A 24032-nucleotide genomic window follows, 5' to 3' on the forward strand; every position below is an offset into this window, starting at 1 on the left:
GTTAGTGGTTTGAGCACAGTAGCCCGGTGTCGGAATAATCGAAGACTCGTATAAATGGTCTTCTATACCATTAATCAACGTTGATCGAAAGTTTTAGGTAGTTACGGGTTGCGAGAATTCTATTGAAATGGGGTTACGGAGTTCTGCATAGAAGCTGTCCGCTTTGTAGATACAGTTTAACGTGGAATTTACCGTGTCAGAAATCAGTAATCGTCTGTTGAACTATTTATTTCTAAACGACTTGTTGTTTCATTGCTTACAGAATTGTATGTATATACTCATTGAAATTGTTTTTCTTTCGTAATATTATCACAAACGTTGATAAGTTTGCAGTTTGAACGCTGGAATTATCCATCAAGAAATTAAAGTGACTGTTCAATAATGTTTCATAAATATATCTTTCGGCTGTAACAGCGCAATTTTGTGAAATTTCGAACGATTCACAATAGAGAACAACCAACAAGAACTGAATTTACCAAAAAAAGAAGCCAGAATGGTAATTTTTGTAATTTTTCATAAAACAAATGGCTTTCATATACAACAGTGCATTTTCTGAGATTTCCAGTGATTTTCAGTGCAGTATATACATAAACGAAAAAATTAATTAATTAATGGATTTTATTTTTCGAAGATATATCAAATAATTTTGCGACCACGCGATGATCGCAACGATCTTGGACTGTCGTTGTGGTTAGTGAATACAGTGGACTCTTACTATATTGCCACTAAACATATTGCCTCCGGAGGCACTTTCTCTTCACACGTGCTTTCGAATACGCAAATTCGCTCTCCCACCACGTTGCGTATGTCGGCGCACCAGCACGATATATGACGTATATAATTTTATATATGATATAGAATACAGCCCCGACCATAACAATATAGTTAAAATTCCCTGTAGTCTTAAACGGGGGATTCTTGGACAGCCACACATCACGTTCGAAACATTCGACTCTGATTTCCAGAAATCCCAGAAACAATACATACACCAAACCCTACCCCTTCCAACTCATACTACCACTTCTTCCACTACATACACCAACCAAAATCCTCAATTTTCAACCAATCACAAGTCGATCCGTTGTAACAAGCGACTACGCATACAACCACCAGACAGTACACATTCAACCGTGAATAAGACCACGTCAATCAGTCAGAACAAGCACAACTAGTACGCACATACAGATACAGCACAGTGTTACAGTTACGTTTATGTTAAAGTTTAAGTCTGTTACAACCAGACATGAGCACTTCTGAAATGATATTATTTCAAGTATTATTTCAAATAACATGTTATTTTATTACTGAATCATTTGAAATAATTCTTAGAAATACTTGTGAAATTGTTCTTCGAAATTGTATCAAGTGACTAGGTTGGTGTTTGGTTTAGTGACAGTTTTCTGAAGAGTAACACCCCTCTTCCATCTTCCACACCAATGGAACGATTATTTCCTTTCGGGATAGTGTTAGATGGACTCAAGAAAAAATCTCTCACGGATGAGCTTTTTGAAGGGCAAGTTCTGCTTAAAGCAAATTCCTGTAAAAATTTCTTAAAATGAAATCCTTTTGTTGCATATTATTTTGAGTATTATTTCTTTTTCCAAATATGAAATACAAAAATAACAAAGCAATTTATTATTTGAAATTGCTATTATTTCAAATGAATCGATATTTTTATTTTCAAACAGCAGTATCGGAAATAAAGTTCCGAAATAAATTATTTCAAGTAGTTTATTCGTATTTTCATTTCAAGTCAAATTTGCTTAGGTCTGGTTACAACGTGGTGTTAAATTATTGAATCACACCATATTAACATACATCATCACACCATCTTCTACCGAGCTCCGCGATATTAATTTACTAACGAGCTGTGGTAAATCGCGAGCTGTATTACCAGTAAGCCCCATCACTATATTTGGATGAGATGTATGTATACTATAATATTATAGGATAAGATACAGTATAGTATCCGAATACCCTAACATCCAAACATTCTGTTATCCGAACAGAAGGTCTCTTAGCAATATATGCCTTTTCCTGTTGCAAATATAATACCGTTTACATACGATGTCATCTTTCTTCTGTTCGATCAAATTCTACACAGTTAATTCAATGTTGAAAAAGTTTCTGTATCTCCACAGCCATAAAGCTATAGGATCCAAAAATATTTGAACGAACTGTCAATCTTTTCTTGTAAATGAAGTTCAGTATCAGAAAAATGATTGTTCTATTATTCCGAAAATTCCTTTATCCGAACACTTATGTCACTTCGAATATGGGAGCCACCACTGTGTTCCCATTTATTTGTTACGGTCATTTTATCATCGATAGACCAGACATTCTCATCATTTTCAGCATAACATCCGCGGACGGGTTTTCCACTGTTGGAATTCACGATTTATCCTGGAAAATATTCCGTCGCCGGTGTAACGATCAAACATTATCCCGAAAGTCTCGAACAGTCTCCGTCTGCTCAAATACTCAAATATGTAGTAAGAACCATGATATTCTCAAATGGAAATTTCCGTTCCCGTTGGAAGGTGGTCCCTCCCTCCGTTCCACCGCGCGTTCTGTCCCACGGCGGAGGACGGAACGTGTCGCGTTCGAGCTCAAATAGAACTTGCCCGGTATAACGAACGTTCGTCAAATATTTATACCGAATACTTGGCTGTTATAGGGGAACTTCTGAAAACCTATCCCGTCCAACTTGGCCTATTGTTCACCGCGTTTGTACGTTCGATGGTATATGTATGTCGCCGAGGGGGGAACAAGTGATATAACCGAAACCGAGACTCGAGACTTTTCGAAACCGCAAGAGATGAGGAAGAATCGTAAAATGTTTCTTTATTTAGTTATTAAACGGTTATAAATCCATTATACATACATAACAATTTAATGAAAATAAAATTAGAAACAGCTACAGGAACATAGTATGTATACAGTATGAAATTAATCGCAATAGAGAATTTTTAATGAATCGTTAACTTAAATTAAACAGTTCTTAGTGTTCTATGTAAGGATTTCTTAAAGTAATCAGTAGAACCACTGAAACAGTCAGACATATCCATAAATTTACTGGCTGATTTCAGCATTCGATAAATTGAATCACTTGAAACATACTTAGTTTTTATGGTAGCATAATAAAATATATGTATATTTATCTACTTACTATTAAATACTAATGTAACTAAGGAAAAAAAATAATTTCCAGGATAGAAAGTAAAGCAGACACATTAAATTAGAATCTTATATTTTTCTTCCTTACAGTTACATTAGTATTTGATAGTATATTTACTTTCTGTCTAAATATTCGAGTAATTCGAGCAATTCGAATATTTACGAGTAATTCGACAGTTAAAGATCTGTTCGAATATATTCGAGTAATTCGAAAATTTTCGAGCTGAAAATTCATTTTCAAGTAAATCAAAGTCTCACGAGCCGTTTGAGTTTTTCAAGTAGGTCGCATTTTTTTCAAAAACGCTTCACTCGGTTCGGCCGACCAATCATTATTTGACTTGAAATTCGAGTACAGACACACCCCTAGTTATGAACTGTCGGAGAGTCAAAAGTTTGGTCAACAATATTAATATACGGTATTGCGTAGCATTACCGGGTTCTTACTTCGGTTATAAATAATTTCGATTTATGGATAAAGTTTTGCAATATTTAGAAAGAATGACACTTAGCCATTTTTTTGCTTCATACAGTTTAATTCCAAACAAATTTTAATACTGTCGTAGTACACGTATAGAATGTATCGTTACATTCGGCTTCAATAATTGCAAATAAATGAACTGTCTCACATCCCATTGCACGGATAGTAAACATCTTTGAATGATGAAGATTAACTTTGGTTTGGGAGTTAGAATATTCTTTACAATATCCACTTCTAATAATCGGTTACTAGCATGTCCAGAACAGTGCTGATAAAATTTTCATTTAACATTTATTTCATTACTTTATTTATAATTTTTTATTCGGAAGTGGAGGATTAGTTTTCATTTAAAGTGAAGTACGAAACAAATAACAAACCATTTTTGGTTCTCCCATATTTTCTGTATTCTAAAATAAATAGCATTATTGTTTTTAATCATTGTTACAAATAGTATGATAGTGACTGAATAAATACAAATTGTTCGTTCATCGATCGATGACAAGCAAGTACTAAAAAATAATAATTACAGCCACATTTATAAGTAACAAGTAACTAAATAATTCATTTAGATTTGTTCAAATAACAAACAATTATTTCTTAAACAATTATTTAAAGGTTCGTCTAAAAATGTTTAACTCTGATTCAAAAATACAGTTTGTGTTTGCTCTTTGACTCGGTCAAATATAATGCACACGTCTTCAAAAATACATACAGTATCTCTCAGAATTATTCCAACGATACGACTTTTGGAGTTCGTGACAATGTTTCGACTCGGGTATACAATTTATGACCCTTAGCCGATGGTATGTATCATTTAGGGAACGGAGCCCATATTTTTTGCCAGCTCATAAACCGTCTTTTGATTACTATGCATGAACAATTTGGGTTTGTCTGTTAATTTCGTACTCGCTAACCATGATGTACCAGATAAATGTTTTCTGTGTTATTGTTTCTTTAGGACCATGTTTCTACCATGAGTCTTATAAATACGAAGTTCACCTTCCATTTAATCATTTCTTGTTCGTCCCTTGGCGAAACAACATCCGCTCATCACGTATTGAAAATACCGAAAGTTGTAGTGAATTCAATTATAAAACGTGTTCTCCATTGTGCGTGTTCTTCGTGGTGAAGGCTATTCGATCGGTGATATTGCAAATAAATTAAAGATTTCGAAGAACAGTGTGTGAAATATCATCAAGAAGAAGGAAACGACCAGTAGTGTAATGTATAGAAAATTCTTTTTGCTTCTCTAAACCAATCCTGGCGTTAGAATAATTTTCAGCGATACTGTATTTAATGTTATTTCTGAATTGACGTGGTTATGGTTGTCGGGAAGAAGCTTCGTCTACAGCTGCCACATTTTTTAAATTGCTTATTTTCAGCTGTTAGACATCCCCAGGGATCGCTTCGGTCGTGTCGGGTATTCCATCGACGATCCGTGGGGACGACCCCCGCAACGTTTAACACGTTAAATGAGTAAAGAAGCCGATGAACATTCCTCGTATTAACACTTTAAACAACGACGTAGTTTGTATATAATAAACTCTATTTGTAAACTTAAATATAAATAATTGTTACAACTCGAAATGAAATAAGTAATAATATTTCTATTTCAATGAGAAAGTAATTTAGACAAGTAGTTCATTTATTTCTAATTTACTGCTCTTTTTGTTTTGTTAGATTGGTTTACATCGAAATATAAATTTGTGATTTCAGTCTTTAAGATACTAGAATATGCATAAATATCAATCTTCTTTTGAGTTGTATAGGTTGTTTAGGAAAAATAATAATTTGACTTAATTAAGTTTAAATTTCCCGTTATTATACATTTGGAAATAGTTTATTTATAATTTGTTTTATTAAAACGCGCGGTCGTCAATGGGTTAATAAATATTTCTCAGGTACGCGATATTATGTGCACTTTTCCGCAATCATAGTTTTTTTTCCTATCACCAGTGAAAATTTGTAGACTCTAGCAGTTCTAACCTGTCGTACATGAAACACAAATAATTTCTTTTCCATCCGCGACTAATCAGATACAAAAATGTCAAATACCCTTCGATTAACAACGATTTGAATATGAGTAGGCAATACTCTGTAAACTTACCCTACTTCTATAATATAAATGCATTTAATTCTCAGTCTAAGAATAACAAAAATTTTTGGTAAATATTTACAGTAAAGGATCCTCCTCCGATTTCATTGACTTTTTAAAATGTTGTCAAAGTCATCGTACTGAATAGTATAGTGGAAGCTTTAGTTGGGGGTCGTCGTTAGTAAAAAAGTTATTATCAAAAAGAGTATAGTTAGTTTAGTATATTTAGTATCGTACTTTAGTATGTAGTATTGATGACCTATGACCTGGACTTTGACATATGTTGTCAAGATTACCCTCCTGAGTGACCTTCGGAAAGTTTCAGTTATCGAATGTTGCTTATTGAAAAATTATTAAGAGAAGAATGGCACCTTTCTCTTGAACTGTCTCTAACCAACTCTGAATGACTTTTTGCTTGAACCGTATCTAAGCAACTCTGAAGCATTGTACTGATCGGAGTTCGTTAGAGTCAGTCCGAAAAAAAGTAATTCAGGGTTGATTTGAGATATGTAGTTGTTTTGATTTTGATGAAAGATTATATAGTTTTTTCGAAATAATGGCCGACATATACCCAGTAACGGAAAATGTATTTAAATGAATAAACAAAGCTAAATAAATTGTTTCGAAGAAATGTTTTTGTTAATAATATTTTAATAAACAACGACCCCTAACTAAAACCTTCACAACTCTACTCAGGATAATGACCTTGACAACATGTTGAAAAATCCTCGAAATCGGAGTTGGCTCCCTTATTGTAAATGTTTCCTTAATTTTGTTAAGAAACTAACCTGACAACCCAAGCTTATGAAAATCCGAGGAATGGATCTTCGAAGAAACCGGGAGTCGCAAAATCGATCTACAATATGAAGTTTTTATCTCGCGAAGAATTTAAGGGCAGAAGTGTTGAACATAAAATTGGATCCAAATGCATAGACTTCTTTTCACCATGGCAGGTACTTTACGCCGTTACTCGGTCGTATATTCTGATATCGTAGAACTGTACCTTGTTCCCCGCAACCCATTTCAAAGCACTCTCGCGGTTACTTTGGTTCACCCAGCTATACGTGTACATTGTGAATTCCGATATTCGCGACCGCTCTATTCCTCCCTGGAAACGTATTTGCTCCGAGTATGAACTTAACCAAAAATCTCCGACGAGAATTCCTTACGTCGTTGTCCGTTATATTGATCTCTGAATCACTATCTGTTTGTCTGTTTATTCGTTGTCTTATATGGTTGTCGTTATCGTGTTACGTACCCGGTTTTCTGCCGAAATAATGGAATACCGACCACAGAGCTTGCCAAACGTGTTCTACTTCCGGTGGAACAATAATGACTTCGCGATGGAGATTGTACACTGCCATTAACACGTTTCGTTTTACCAAAAATTGTTGCCGAAAGTGTATTTGATAGTTTGTCCTTTTAATGAATGTTTCGCGCAGAGACATTGTGCGAAATTATTGGAAAGTGAAAAACACTTGTAAAAGTATAATGACGACATATCGAGGAAATACGAAATTTTAGTGAAACCTGAACAAACTTGTAATTGGACGTATAGTTACTGAGGGATGGAATCCACTCACTGCATATGTATAATGTATTTTACAGATTTAATAAGTTTTAAAAATCTGACTTAATGATTATAAATTATATCAGTATAAACATTAATTGAATTATACTTTAGATTTCGATAGAATTCACCGAAAGCTTATGCACGGTTTATTTGAAAACGTATTGTCATAATATGTCTGGAAGCTGAAAATATAAAGTAACTAGCTCAATCTATACATAACAGTTCATAACTTATAATAAAATCGTGGAGGTGACGAACAAAGTATTAATTTATTATAAATAAGTTTGTATAAAATTCACGTTTATTTCGGGCGGATACTTTCGTCTGGGTTGTTCGATCTATTCCACTGAAGACAATACGGTCCTTTTTTTTTTTTTCAAAAGAAGCTACGTATAATTTCTCAATTTGATGCATCCAAATTAGAAGTGTATTAATCATAGTTGATACTGACGTAAATCACAAATCAGCATTTCGAACTTTAACCGTAATTAAATGTGCAAAATGTGTTAGTTGTATTTAAATATAAAACATGTATGTGGCGATGTTGGAAATTTCATGAAATGGAAATATTTTGTTATTTAACTCTCACAGTTAGTATTGAGGATATTGTTGATCTCTCTTGCCTGTCACGCTCCCCTTAAGAATAATAAAAAATCAGTATGAATTTTAAGTATAGAAATTAAACATAAGTACAATAAGAATATTTTCAAAGTGTACTCTCGCGCAGTATTTTCATTGTGTTTCTATCGAAGCTATTTCAATTTCCCTTCCGGAATGGAAATTTTGACACAGAGGGGCGTAACGACGTTTTATGTTAATATCCCTGCCATTTGGCCAGAATACCTTTTAAGGAAAAACTGCAAAAACCTGGCACCAGACTCGCCCGGAATGTGTCAAAATATGGGACAATACTGCGTCCACGCCAGCGCGCGCGCTCGCGCGTTAATTACTGTCGTATCTTTTCAACTACCAAACAGCAATGTGGTTGGCATTCACACCGGTGGCCGCATTATGCCGACGTTACGCTCAGTTATACGATTCTTTAGCTGCAATAATTGTAAAAGATAAAAAGGAACTTGCGCAAAAAGTAAAAAATTACGATTTTTTGAAAAATTTCAACATCATGTTTTGCTCCTCAAAATTTGGTCCAATTGTGAGTATACAGTCGAATGCTTAATCGGTTAGACATATACTATATTCTCGTAAGGTTGATGTTTTATTATTAAATTCATGTAGTAATCTATTAAACTCTCGTCAAATACATCTGCTGTTTCTTCGAATTAGAACCCCTCTGGCTGTAAGGATTTTTGACATTTTATATGACCTCGAAACACGATAATTTGATGTGTCCTCTAATTCTTAATATTCGTGATTCCCTGGCTTGGAATTTACTCAGAATTTATCGATGAAGTTTGAATTGAATTGATTCCTAGCATTCTTCTACATTTTATGTTTCATTTGATTCTAATATGGAAGTCGAGAGTACGCATAAAAATTTGAGCGAATGAATTCAGTAACCTTTTAAGGATATCTGTATTTAATGAAATATCCCCTTAATTACTTAGAATCTTCTAATAACGTAACGTTTATCTAAGCAAGGATTAAAAAATGGTCAATTTTTGTCAGCGATTTTCGAATGAATATTTATAATTTTCACTTTATGTACCATTAGTTATTTAAGGAATTTATACTACTATTATAACATTTAGAAATGGAATAACTTAAAAAAAACGTAACTTTGTTCATTTGTACGAAAAATTATCCTTCGAAGAAGCAGTTTCTTAAAGCATGCAAATTTTTCGTCCAAAGTTTCCTCGTAACTTCATTGAGAAAATTACTAGAATCAAACTTCGTCCGACAAAAAGTCATTTCACACCGAAAGGGAAATACGAGATAGTAAATCGTGATTCTGACATTTTCAATGAAATCGCCGAAACTCCTTAGTCTTTCTCATCTCCTGGCAACGCTTTTTCTGCCGCCGTTCCAAAGATTTTCATTTGCGTCTACGGGTCTTTCCAGCTCCTACTATCTAAGTTCCAGCGGAGTTTCCCTTTTAAAATTCAAATGTTAATTCCAGCAATTAAACTTCCTTTTAATTTCGTTACTGCTCGCTGCGTCGTACCTATAAAAGGTCACTGAGTAACGAGAACTCATTTTTGCACGAGTATTGGACCTCGTTGCAAGGAGACGTTTCCGTGGATGCGATTGGGAAACAGTACCGTCCGCGATTCACATTGGGAACTCGTTCTTGCCGTTTGTACGTAACTGGCGCAATGAAAACATTTCGTTGATTGCAATGTGTAAGCTACCGATATTTTTCGATTGGTCGTCATTGGTCGTCATGTAACGTACAATGCGTTTCATGAATATCGATATCGAAGAAAATCTGTTTTTCATTCTTAATTCGAGGATTGGGTAAATATTTGCAATAAGGGAGCAACCTCCGATTTCGATGATTTTTTAATATGTTGTAAAGGTCATCGTTCTGAGTAGTATTGTGAAGATTTTAGTTGGAGGTCGCCGTAGGTAACAAAGTTTGTAAAAAAGTTATTATAAAAAGAAGTTTAGCATTGTATTTTAGTAGCATTGATAAGCAAAATGACCGATGATCTTGACATATGTTTTCTCAAGGTCACTTTCCTGGGTGACATTCAGAAAGATTCAGTTATCAAATGTTGTTTATTAATAAGTTATTTAGAGAACAATCATAACTTTTTCTTAAACTGTTTCTAACTAACTCTGAATACCTTTTTTCTTAAACTGTGTCTAACCAACTCTGAATTATACTAATCGAAGTTGGTTGGAGATAGTTCAAGAAAAGGAGTCAAAACAACAGACGAGTTTCTATTTGTTGAAGTAGACTGAGAAGCGTCTATTGTTTTGGAAGATGATACTTTGTATTTGTTAGTAATTTTGAAAAAAAAAATTGTGATTTTGATTTTAGAGCATCGAAATCGGTGGGAAGGCCTAATCTAAATAATTATGTACCTAAATTTTTTTTATAATAACTGATTTATAAATAACGACCCCCAACTGAAACATTCACAACACTACTCAGGATCATCGCCTAGGCAATATAGTGAAAAATGATCGAAATTGGAGGTGGCACTTTTATTGTAAATATTTACCGAGGATTGTTCCCACCCCGTAAATATGGATAATTGACAGTGACAAAATACAGTACTGGAAATATTTGTACTATAAAATAAATTTGATAGCATCACTGTCAAATTTACCCAGTACGCACAACTTTTATAACAATATTTGTTAACATAATTTGTATCCAACTTATTTTGACCAAGAAAGCGACCTACAGACTTTTGTAATATGTTTTTAATTGATTTTCCTAGCGCTCATAATAAGAAATGTGTAAGTGACAACGTGTTTAATGTTCTATTGATTCAATAAATATATCCAGTTCTGTATGTATCAAAGATTTTTCAGTTTACTATATGTACTTATACTACCTAATACTACGGCTCATAAGTATTTGCCCATTGGTTTTAGATTTCCGTTATCAAAAGATGTTCCATATCTTTCAAAACAGAGGGTTTTCTTCACGAAAAGAGTCGTAAAGTAAGAAAAATAAATGATCGTTTACAGAAAATTATTAGAGTTAAATATGAAATTCAAATCAGTCAACACTTCAATGGGATGGCAAACATTTTGTAGCGAACAAAAATATTACTACTTGTTTGATTCTTTATATTTCTATTATTTCTTAACATCAACTTAAACTTTTAACATAGTGGGTTTTATACAGCTTTTAATTCTCTATCAGAATATATATTAAATACTCATTAATGTTTTAATGTGATGTTAAAAAGTAATAAAAACTGAACGAATCGAAAAAATGGTAACTTTTTTATCCGTTACTGTAAGTGATGTTTCTTCTTAATTTTTAAAAAGCTCTCCAGTACCTATACAGTATTTGCAATATCAATTCCACCGTCATTTTGTGTTACGCTAAAATAATTTTCTTGTGGTATTAAATTGTTGTTAATAAAATAAAAATGAATATACGGGGAAACTTTACTGGTCTAAAGAAAAAAAGGTGCTCCAAATATTTCAGCAGCAATGTGATTACTATGTGTGAAGCTGGAAGAACACTATACGCATGATGAAATTCGTATCGTTAAAAAATCGAATTATTCGTGTTTAATGATTTAAAAATAAATCACCTCAGTTTTCCTGTTGCGACCTGGTCAATAATCAAATCATTTTGACAGGGTCATTGAGTTGAAGATTTATTGTTCGTTGATCATTTTTATAAATACGGCGTAATAGATTGCAGTGAAAAGCTTGAATCTGTTATTCGAGGTACAGACTTTAGTTTCTGTTCCATTCAAATGTGTCAGTAAATGTCTTCTGGTCTACCAGTTTTTAATACTTTTAAGATCACATGAATTAAATAATTCGAAAGATTTAGTGATAAATAATACATGGTCGTTCACTATGTATTCCTCTAATGCTCGTATTCTCATTTGCACGAATAAGAAATTCGAAAAATTGATTCGGATAAAAATAAAATAAAACCCATACAGTCTCAACTCACGACTGAATCGATCTCTGTTTTCTCGTAAATAATAAAACGTACATATTTTGTAGAGTGTTAAATTTCATGCGCATTGGAAACACTTGGTAGAAACGATTTCGATGTCTCGAAATTCAGAGGGCAAGGAAAATGCCGGGTGTATTGTTAATAAACGTGTGAAACTCAGTCACGTGCGCAAGCTTACAATTAGAACACTCAACGACAAGATTTATTGCGGGACAAGACCCGAATTTCGCTCTTGCGCGTCGTCTGTGTTCTTCCAGTCGTTACCGCTACTAAATTACACACCGAACACTGTCAGACGATCATTAAGAGGAAAGTGAGAACAGGGAAAGTTGAAAAAACAGACACACGAGCTGAACAGTGTGTCTCTTTAGTGCCTCGTAATAGTGCACCGTAATAGTTTCCTGGTCTTAGCCAGAGATGGGCATCATCTAGATATAAAATTATTTAAATAACTGTTCGAATAAAACATACTTTATCTTTATTTGTTATTCAAAGCTCGACTAAAAAAAGTATCTTTATTTGACGAGAATTATCCGACGAATAAAAGATACTTTTTTTTTATTGGAAACGTTTTATTCGTAGCATTGAAGAAAATTTTCATCTTTTATCTGTATCTTTTATTCAAAGGCTTCGAATAAACTTTCGAACAATTTTGGCCAGCCAGGCCAGCTTGAAAAAACGCGATGGCGAGCGTCGAGCGTCGTACGTCGAAGACCAGCATTCGATTTCGAAACGGAAAAGAGACTTTCTGATCAAATCAAGAACATTGCCTGCCTAATTTGTTGCTTACACAATGCTCTTTCCCGTTCGGCTGACATGCTGGTTGTCAGGGTTGGTGTACTCGAAGCATTAGCATCCACGGAGAATCAGTCAAGGTCTGTTCTTGCTCGATGAATATCCGATTCTGGAGATCTCGATAATATAGTACCCTACGAATCTTTTGTTCCTGTTTGTCTGCAGTACCAAAAATGTCCACCCTTGGATTTTCATGAAATTTGGTACAATTGTCTCGAATACTTCTAAATAAACATATATAAACGGTTTTTTGTCACATTTGAAAATCAATTGTTTAAAAGTTATTCATTAGGTGAAGCCCCCTTCCCCTCCACCCCGCTAAAACGTGTTTTATATCGCATTGTATGGGTGGGTCTCGCGTACAATAATTGGTTTCGGTCAGTTTTCGAAAAACTTATTGTAGTACTACGAGACGTTGTATGTCATCACTTCAGCTGCAAAGTAAGGGGATCCTTTTAGGTGCTACGGCACTTCGTATGTTCAATATACAGGGTGAACCACGAGTCGTGATCTGTAGATATCATTAGATGTATTCCAATGTACAGAACGAAATGTTTACAAACACTAGGCAAGATCTCAACATCGGAACGCGTACAATGACGCAGCATACGATACTCTTTGTAATGTTACAGTTCGAATATTTATTTAATCCTTTCTCGACCCAGATGAAAAAAAAAGTAACACATGTTATATTATGATACTTACCGAATTCGCCTTGAAATCCTCTAACAGATAGGCGTAAAAAAATTATAGGTGCATTTGCAAAAAATTCAAGGTGACCTTGAAAAATCATGAAAAAAAATAGTTGACAAAAAATTTGCTATAATCACGTTAAAGCTCTCTTGAAACCATGCTATACCTGATAAAAACATTTTCGATCGGACTGCTAATAACAGAGTAATCTTTACTGATCACGATTCATGGTTCACCCTGTATAAAAATTATACTCATTATTTTAATGTTATCTCAATTAAATTTCAACTGCATCAAAAAACCTTTTACATGCATGTTCGTTTCAGAGTATTTCGGACGATTTTACAAAGTTTCATGAAAATTGGAGGGTTGACCTTTTCGGAACTATATCCATATATTTTAAAGGGGAGGGAAAAAACTTGGTTATCGCCTTGTTATGTCTCCCCTGATATCGTGCAACTTTCATAAGTACAATGTTTTTTATATCCACGAAAAGTGTCGGGCATATTCTTCAGGCGAGCAAAGTTATTTGCACCGTGTTCCCTATTATTAATTATTCGCCGGAAACACTGTCCTGTGAAATACAACAAACATTTAAACGATCGATATTTCCGGCTCGGATTTGAAATATGCAGCGTCCAGATTTATCGCGAACCATGGGGCCCCGAGATTTGAATGTTAAATTCCCTCGGCCGCGCGGCGTAGCGTTTCAGCCGAGCCTCGCGATTTTAGTTTCGTTCGATTTTTTCGCTTCGTTCGTTCGATCTGGTATTCAAACCACGTCTCTTTTCTAAGGCTGCAGCCGTCCCGATATCTCTTAACCTTGTGCTCGCAACCCCATTTCGAAACACCACCCTTCCCCCTCCCCTCTAACCCGCGGCCCTTATTCCAGTTTATTCTCGCGTGTATCGACCAATATCAGCGTGTGACGTTCGCATTTCGTTTTTTCCTCATTTCGCCTTGGTGTTTTTCTTTTCCTTTTGTCCTCGAGTATATATTACACGTTCCGTGCGCGTCAGCATTGTTTATCAGCGTGAAATCAGTTCTCCTCGTGAATTGTGCGAACAAGTTACGCGAAACGGCCGAATCATCGACCCCATGACTCGTCTGCCAGACAGGATTCATTATGCATTCGGTTGACGGTGAATGAATGGACGTTTGAACGTGGTGAAATTATGGTTGTTTCTGCTATCATTTAACTTGATCACCTCGAATAATGACTTAACGGTATACTTTATGAAAATTTTGAGGCGTGGAACTTAAATGGTATCAACGGGCCCATCTTATAAGGTACGTGTGTTTTTTGTGGGTGGATGCATTTCAGAGATTTCAATGTCACCTTGATTTTTTTTAACGGAATGACCTATTTCTTGTGCCATAGATCGAAAGAGTATCGAACTCTGAGTACAAATATGTTGACCTTTATACGCCCTAAACCTAATAGTTAACGACATATTTACAAAATAATTTTTAATACGTACTTACATAGTATCTGGAAGCTACACGTAGGTGCTCGAACTGATGCCCTTCAACTTCAATATAAATATCTCGTTAGCTATTACGTTTAGGACGTATAAAGATCAACACATTCTTACTCAGAATTTGCTATTGATCTATGGTACTAAAAATAGACATTCTGTTACAAAAATTCAAGGTGACCTTAAAATCTCTGAAATGCCTCCACCCACAAAAAAACCACGTACCTTATAAGATGAGCCCCTTCATGCCATTTAAGTTCCATGTCTCAAAATTTTCATAAAGTTTACCGTTGTCATTATTCGACGTGATCAAGTCAGTTGAGACACCCTGTATACATAGAGAAAAGTATGTACTTCATATTGGAGTCATTAATGATAGTGAATATACAAGGTATCCCAGGTTTAAAGTGCCAAGCTTTGTCAGTATATTCGATGGGTCTAAACAAGAAAAATATGTTATGTAAACATGGAGTGTTTAAAGCTTTTTTTATTCACGGGGAACTTTAAAGGAGAAAGTTTATAACACAATAATAAATACACATGATGGACTGTTATAAAGAATGAATGATTCATTCGCTAAGATGAAACGAAATACAAATGAACTTCGTACAGTAATAAATTCCATTTTGATCCGCTGTCAATCTTGTATTGCTAAAGACGGTGGTCATTTTGAAATGAAATATTAGCTGCACCTACGAATTTAGTATCAAAGTCAGTATCAGTAGTAAGAATTAGTATTAAATGACTTGTAGTAATACTTAATTACTATAAAAAAAAATTGGTATTAATTTAATGACTCCGGATAGCAAGTACAGCACGCATAAAACTACATGTTAATATCACTTAACCTTTTAATTCCGTATTTTTGTTTATAACTTTTCAATAAAGCGTTAAACAATCTATGTTTATATAACATTTTTTCTTCTTTAGACCCATAGAATATACTGACAAAATTTTGCAATTTAAACCTGGGACACCCTCTAGAAAGCAAAAGAAAATAAGAAATAGAAAAACAGGAAAATGTAACAATTAGCCACGTTAATATCCAACAACAGTCTTCGTTAATACTCCATCATTTAAACGATGTCCGTATCAAAACATATTATTGTTAATACCGCTATCAGAGGTGTTTCACCGTACTTCTAAGAATGATTTTCTCCCCTGGAAATGTCGCTTGCTAGCATTTCGCGCATCAGAAATCTCGATACCACCCGAAAACTTAACCCTGTTGCCGTGATCCATTTCACAGCTATCCAGTTCGTTCTCGTCCAGTTTCCAGGCTGGCGACTCGACTGCTGCGCTTTTCCCAGATATAATACGTATACGTATAGTCGCCGTGACAAGCCCATATCGGCGCGACGCGCTTTCCCTCGCCCTCTAATCCGATAACGCGTATCCGACAGCCCCTCCGGGACCACCGTCTCCGTGGGGAAAGATTCCGATGAAAATTAACCACCCCTACGAATCGACTGGCTCGTATTACGCCCCGATTATAATAACACTGTTGAACAAATTTGAACTTTTTTTCGTTTCTGTAACCTCTAATAAGCACTTCTGATAGATCTTCATGAGCTGAATACGAATTTGCAAATATTTTCTTTCCAGCACGTCCGGTTTTTGAAAAAGTCAATTTTTTTTTAAATTGCAAATTTTCAACTTTGGAACTGTGTTGTGCTTTTACAGTAATAGTTATGCAATTTCTTTTGACACGAAATAATTCTCTGGACTCTTCCGAACAAAATTATGTATATTATTATTATATTATAGACATCTAAATATGTTTAAATAATGTTTAAAGTGAAAAGGACGTCGAAAATGCAAGAAAAATGTTTGTTTTTGTAATTTGTTTTTAGAAATATCAAGGTCACCATCATTTTTTAAAATGGAACTACCCTTTTTTAAACACCTACAATGATATTCCCTTTCGTTAGGAATTAAGTGACTATAATTATGTAAGGTCATTCAAGATCACGGAAAAAAGGGTGGTTCCTTTTAAAAAAATGAAGGTGACCTTGATATCTCTAAAAAAAATGACATAAAACAAAAATTTTGTTGGAATCGTGTGAGCTCCATTGAACTATTGAACTATGTATTTAGGACATTTGACGTATCTTTAAAAACAACAAAGATATTCGAGGTGCAAACGTTAGGTGATTCACCCTGTATATGTATAATTGCGTATCATGGAAACCTTATCACGTCATAAGTATTGCAATTATTCATTGTACTGTGCCTCGTCCATCAATGCTATATAAATAATAAATAAATATATAATTATCCACTGCTATTGAACAATAAATTCCACGACGCAACAGCTACTTTCACGAGCTCGTCACGTATGGAAGCATTAATTAATACGCCTGCGAATACCTTGCTATAACGATTCTCCCAGGCAGAGGGGGGGGGGGGGGCTTAGTCCAATTATAAACTCGGCGGAATACATCGATTGGTCGGTGTATTTTCACGGAACTTTCAATCCGATTCGAAACGGAACTTCTTCGTTTCGTCACGAAAGTTCCGGTTAACCGGTAATCGGTGTGTGATTGCTCCACTTTCGCCAAGGTGAGGACGAACGAACGGGGCCAAGTATCGTTGCTCTTGTAGCAAGGATTTATGCTTCTTGCGGACCCAAAGGGATGGGATCTGTTTAACGAAATAATAAAAAGTACATAAACGAGGAAGTGGATTGTTATCCTCGTTAGAATTCCGCGGAAAGTTTTTTTTAACAAGGAACGCCGGCGAGATTCGAGTAGAAGTAGCTACGTATCGATTTGTTTTTAATGCACGGAACTTACAGAAGAAATTATTGTTACGAAGTATTCCGAGATTGTTGACTTCGTTACGGAAATGGTGCTCCGTTCGGGAGGGTTACACGGGTCTATTTTTAAAGGGCCACTTTTCCATGAGTTGAACACTGTTCGCTGCAACAGCGTTGTTCAATTTGTGCTGGTATAAGGATGTGTAAACTTCCGGAATGGTATTTACTCACTACACGCGTTCGCAATTGAACTACTCTCGTAGCTACCGGTTTTCGCCTCGCGATTTGCCGAAAATTTACAAGTGGAAACAATGGAAAGATTTCGATAGTAGTTAGATCGAGGGAAAACACAATGCTCGAAACAATCGCAGGATCGTATATTGCAGTCGCTGCAACAACCGCCAGCATGGTGCACAATTGTCCAGAATCAAAATTTAGCAGTTCAAATGATCGAAAACAAATTTCTTTTATCCTCCAAACAACGCAATTCAATTTATTATTAATTATCGAAGATCTGTTCCATGCATTATTGTTCTCCTCAGATCATTTCTCTTCCCCCTGCTCCTTCTGATCCTTTCGGTTAAAAGTAGACAAAACATTCCTCAGAAATTCGTACATTTATAAAGTGCTGGGAGTAAACTGTTAGTGAATAACGACGTCATCAGAAAGGACTCCTAAAATTGATAAAAATGTGTTCGTGTACCTATTTCTATTTGAATAAACTTTATAATTTTCAAAATTCTTGATTCCTTGGGCTAAATAAGCGTATGAGCTGCTAAACTTTGATTTTGCACCACGATACGACGTAGAGATCCTGTACCATTTTTAATATAAACATTACTAGGTGTTATAACATTACTGGTGCTTAACAAACATGTAGCAATTTTTTCATCGTGTTTAGTTTGGAAAGAAACCATTTTTTGCTTGCATGTTTTCATCATGGCATCATTTCATTGGATAAGAAAGAATATTTTTATTGAGCTCGTTGAATTTGTTTCGATTCATAGTTGATAAGCAAAATGAATTATATGGTTATACATAACAAAAATTGAAGATAAACTTCAAATAATTTATTTAAAAAAACAAAAACATAGAAGACATTTAATATCATCACCTTGAAGTTCCTTCGAAATCGTATATCATCTATATATAAGAAAAATATTACGATCGGTCCAATAATAACGAAAATAACAGATTGCACGTTCGCGTGACGCAGTGTCCACCCGGTATACTCTCTTATACCTGTCTCCTAAATTTAAGTTATTATTTTTGAAAGGTACGAACGTCTAGAATTTTTTAAAAAAGAACCTAGAATATTAAATTAGTATTGAACGGTCGAATACGATTATATTTTAATAACGCCACGATTTACCCGAAGTCTGTGCCATCAAAGCCGCGGAGCTCTTTCCGGGTTACCTAATATTTATGACGGGATCTAATACATTCTTCGATCATTCCCGCATAATCAGCCACGGAGAGCGGAAGTAATCGTATTCCATAATAAATAGTTGTCATGAAAGAGTAAAGCTCCGCGAACGGCGGACCACTTTTCAATCGTCCCTACCGCCGCGTCAGACGTTATTCCGTTTGAAGGGTAAATTTCATCGGGGTCTGAAGCATAAATTTTATCCGACGTCTGAGGCATAAATTTCGGCGAGGTCTGTATTCGGTCTGTATTCCGCCGCCGTCGATCCTGGTATCCTAGAACTTAACCTCATTCCCTCAACCTATATCGAAGCTCTCTATCTCTCTCTCTCTCTCCCTCTTTCGTTTATTTTCGTTCGACTTTCCAGACACGCAGGGTCCCGCGGCGTTCCGTGGCGTCCTACGGGACATCGAAGCTGTTTGTTGGTCCTCAAAGCCTTTATCGCGTGCTACGCGATCCCACCTTATATCCGCTCGTGATAAATATTCTTCCGTGAAATAAACCTGAGCTGACCAGTTCTGCTTATATCTGCTCCACGGATTAATCCTTTTTACCGCGAAAGATTTAAACGTGAACAGTGGGTAGCGGACAGCAGAGTATCGGATTATGGGGTGGAAATTGTAATCGTATAAAATTTTATTCGTTAATCACGAATAAATCTTGGGACTTTGTTCGTTATTCGAAACAAAATTTGCTCCAACTTTGGCAGACGATAATTAACCCTCCATGATACTCGTTATTCTTACTGCTCCCATCACTCCCCTGGGTTTTTTATGTCTAGATGTATTTTGTTTTGTCTTATAGGCTTCCAAAACAAATTTAGAGATACTTCCCAAGGTCTCTACCACAGGATCCAATAGTTTTCGAAGTTGAATGTGAAAAGGTTTTTTTTTAATAACAACTTTGCTTCTACCATAAAAGACCCAGGGGAGTCACGGAGGGTTAACGATATGGATAGCAAACTTTTTCGTCGGGTTTTCTATCCTAGAAATTCGCACCTGCAACCGGTTGCATGGAACGGTTGTCACGCATCATTTGTTTATTAGCTTCTAATACTTTCTCGTCGTTATAAAACTGTTGCAACTCAACACAGATAGGCGATGGTCGTAACGCTCGTCGCGTCTTAGGCTGTCGACACGATCACCAAACCGTCATAAACAGGGATTCCTGGACAGTTGCACATCACATGCAAAATATTCGCGGTCCTCAACCTTACCGTACACAAAACATTTGAAAAATATAGGTTTTATTTAACTCTTTGAGGCACACGATTTTAAAGAAAATAAAAACCCTAATTGCACAGAATTTTTTTTAATATAAAAAAAATTATATAAAAAGAAAATATTAAACTGTATGACCATGAGTAACTTCAACTTTTCGAGGTGGGTTGAAATATATCCCACTATGCATAAAAAGCTAAGCAAAAGGTGGGACAGTTCTAAACCCACCTAACCCTAAAGAGTTAAAGGGCTGCATCTTTGTTAAACAAGATCGTTCTTTGATGAGGTTTGCTTTATTTTAAAGACAAACGATCATACTTTCCGGTGGTATGTATCAAAATTGCGAAAAAATATTGTTTGTAAAAGTACAGTTTGGCACACTCCTATTTGAGGGTGAATTTTACCTTTTAGACAACCATTTTGATAAAATTGATTTAAAGAAACAAAAACTAGAACGTTCGAACTTTAAAATGGTTTTTGTTTCATCAACTTTGGCTGAATAGTAACAAAGTTATGAGAGTTTGAAGAGTGAGTAAATTTTAAAATAGTTTTCGCCAGCTTTTCGGGTCAAATACCCCACTGAGCGCTCGTCGCGTCTTGGGCCGTCGACACGATCACCAAACCGTCATAAATAGGGATTCCTGGACAGCTGCACATCACGTGCAAAACATTCGCGGTCCTTAAAACCGTTCCTTATATTTCGGCGCTGACTTCCAGGAATCTAAGAAGCAATACATACACCAAACCCCACTTCTTCAACTCATACTACCACCTTTTGAACCACCTACACCAACAAAAATTCTGCATTTTCTACCAATCATGAGTCGATCCATTCCAGTAAGCATCTATACATTCACTCATTCACAAGAACACATTTAACCGTCAACAAGAACACATTGATCAGTCAGAATACAACCAGTACATACAGTGAGTGTAAAAAGTATTCGTACACCCTTTAAAATGGAACAACTCTTTTAAAATTGGTCCAAATGAATTGAGTTTTTTTTTTAAGTTAGAGACATTAATTTACTAAATGATGTGAAAAAAAAATTTGAAAAAGTTGCAATTGGTCCGAATCGCGAAGAAAATATTAAAGGTCGTGTTTTACAACTTTTTAATCTGAGGCTATAATGAAAATTTAATAAATACATATCGAAGATTTATGTTAGTTATATACATGTTGAAAATTTCATCAAAATGGTTAACGTTGCTACGAGATACAAGCGATTAAAAATTATTTCGTTCTATGTCGTCTAGTTTTCAATATAGCTTTCATCATTATAATGGTCTAAATATTACATATTACATATTAACATAGCCATCATTTATAATGGTCTAAAAGTGATATTAAGTTCATATTTTTAAAACAGTGGAAAGCCTATCATATAAAGGAATTAATGTAAAGTTCTGAATTTCTAGATATTGAGATTTGTCTTAAATTCATTCAATAGATGGAAGGTAGCAATTGTTTCTTGCGCAATTCTTACCAAACGATTCCAAAGTTACAAGGTTTTCGAATCTATGATTTGCTCTTCTCTAAAATTTGAAAACTGTAACTTAATACAGTTACTATTCTGGGGTCCAGATATAGATTTCGTTGAATATTTTCAACGCTATTAAATATTAGACAAATAATTTAAATTTCAGAATTGAGTGTCTTTAACCGACGAATGGATCTATATAAACAGTTAAAAGCATTCGTTTGTTTCAACATTTTCTTACAAAAGTACAGTGTTTTCGTAAAATATCGATCGATTTTTGAACAAATTTGTAAGTGTAAACGAACTATAGATGGTAATGTAAAACATGGATAAATTCGATTTTGTATTTTTTGTATTATTGTGAATTTCTTGAGCACGTATAACATATTTTACATATTTAATCAATGTTGAAGTACGAAATAGTTATTATAATGTGCCTTACCGTAAATCTTTATTTAATAAATTTCCTTCTTCCGAATGGTGGTTTTGAGCACCATTAGCTTGATACACACTAATTCATCAAATCTTATGTACCAACGTTTACGCAACTGTCTACAGTAATGTCTCGATGAGTGCAACGAACTCTGGCCCGCTTCGAAGCATTCGTGGCAAGGCGGAAAGGTTTTCAACCGTTCATAAATTTGTTTTTTGCACAATGCCGAGTCTTTGCTTAGTTTCTGTTTGCTCTGTTTTGATTGGTTCCAGAATCACTGTATACCGTCATTTAATCGTCCATTGGATTAATTTCCGTGATTCCATTGAATTTTTCGGAGAAATTTATAAAATAAATATTACCGTACGAACATCCTCGCCTTTCAAGTAACTTCTCATGAAATATATCCCCGTACTTGACTCGATTCCCGACGTAAAAGAGTAGATACACGATATAAATCTCTGAATTCCCAAGGATCTCACGGCGTGTGTGTCTCCAGCCCATATTCCGTTCGCATCATAGGTTTTACAGTACGTGTATGTCACACAGGATTCGAACTATTGGATTACAACAAGGAACATCTGTATGGACGTCAGAACAGACAATATATCCTTCTCCGAAGGAGCACTCTAGATACTCCTGAGTTTCAGCAGGCTGCGCAATTTTTCTTCTTTTTTTCTCTTTAAAGAATCTCTCTCTCTCTCTCTCTCTCTCTCTCTCTCTCTCTTCAGTGTTTTCTATCATCGCGTTAGACGTGGCTTTTGTTTCTTTTGGTTGAAACTCAAGAGAGAATATTTTTACGCTCTGAGAGTCGAGCGTCGACTGCAGATAACAGTTATTAGCAACGTTTCTCGAAACGGTTGCTTCTTCCATGAACATTGAAACGTTTAAAATTCTCTCGTTGCCACGGAAATTGATTTTGTAATTTCATCCGCAATTGATACTGTTGAGAATTGTTTTGTTGAGAATTGACAATACTTGAGAATTGTCGATTTTATGCAGACCGATGGAATTTTGTTATCGCTTTAACGTTCGACAGCGTGACGTTCTTGTAATTTTTATTTAACAAATGCGTTGGCTTCAATCATACTCGAATTGCACGGTAATCGAAATCAATTGTTACGATGATGTGAACGAAAAATAGATGAGGTTGTTGGATCGTGTTTTCCAAAATATAAATTCAATGTATAGTATTTTAAATACCGAACGGTAATGAGGACGCGCGTTAAATGGTGTTTGTAACGAACTGATTGAAGGCTTGATAATGACTTTTAACAATACGACAATTCGCATGATATTAATAATCGTGTTCTTATTTTTCAGGAGCAAGTGAACACCCGCTGGGTAAGTTTCAATTATAAATTAGTTTATCATAATTTAAACCTTAAATAAGTAATAAATTATTAGTTGTCTATATGCCTTTTATTATGCGAGTTTTCTTGATATTTGTTTATACTTCTACAGGCAAAAAAAAATTGTGCACTTTACTAATCATATAGAATTTCATTCACTTAATGCTTCAACTGAAACATTGTTATTGTAATAGTAATTTTTTTTCATTTTGCAACCACTAAGTATGTGCACTTGGTTTTATTTAAAATTATATATAACTGTTAGATATATTGTGTCCAAGGTCATCTAAAGGTCATTCCTCAGGTATTCTCGAATGCACGTGTTCATCTGCTACAAGATACAATAGAAAGAAATAACATACGCTTTCGAGTTCAAAAATAGCGGTGATTTTGAAAAAACATAGAAAAAGGATCTTAAAAGAAATCTTGTTTTTCGCAGTATTTTCCTTTCAAAACCATTGAAATTGTTCTTTGACCATTTCTCATATCAAAAATGAAAGGAGATATTCAGG

General features: G+C 35.0%; 1 long non-coding RNA gene across 1 annotated transcript in view; it reads left to right on the plus strand.

The window, feature by feature from the left end:
• The window catches only part of LOC107186177, a 366568-nt gene that overhangs the window by 300068 nt on the left and 42468 nt on the right, over positions 1-24032 (plus strand). Inside the window, exon 3 of the long non-coding RNA XR_001516176.1 lies at positions 23492-23512. This is a non-coding gene — a long non-coding RNA (uncharacterized LOC107186177). The remainder of the gene's footprint in view (positions 1-23491; positions 23513-24032) is intronic.

This window comes from Dufourea novaeangliae, unplaced genomic scaffold (genome assembly GCF_001272555.1).
Source record: "Dufourea novaeangliae isolate 0120121106 unplaced genomic scaffold, ASM127255v1 scaffold76, whole genome shotgun sequence".
Taxonomy (NCBI): Eukaryota; Metazoa; Arthropoda; class Insecta; order Hymenoptera; family Halictidae; genus Dufourea; species Dufourea novaeangliae.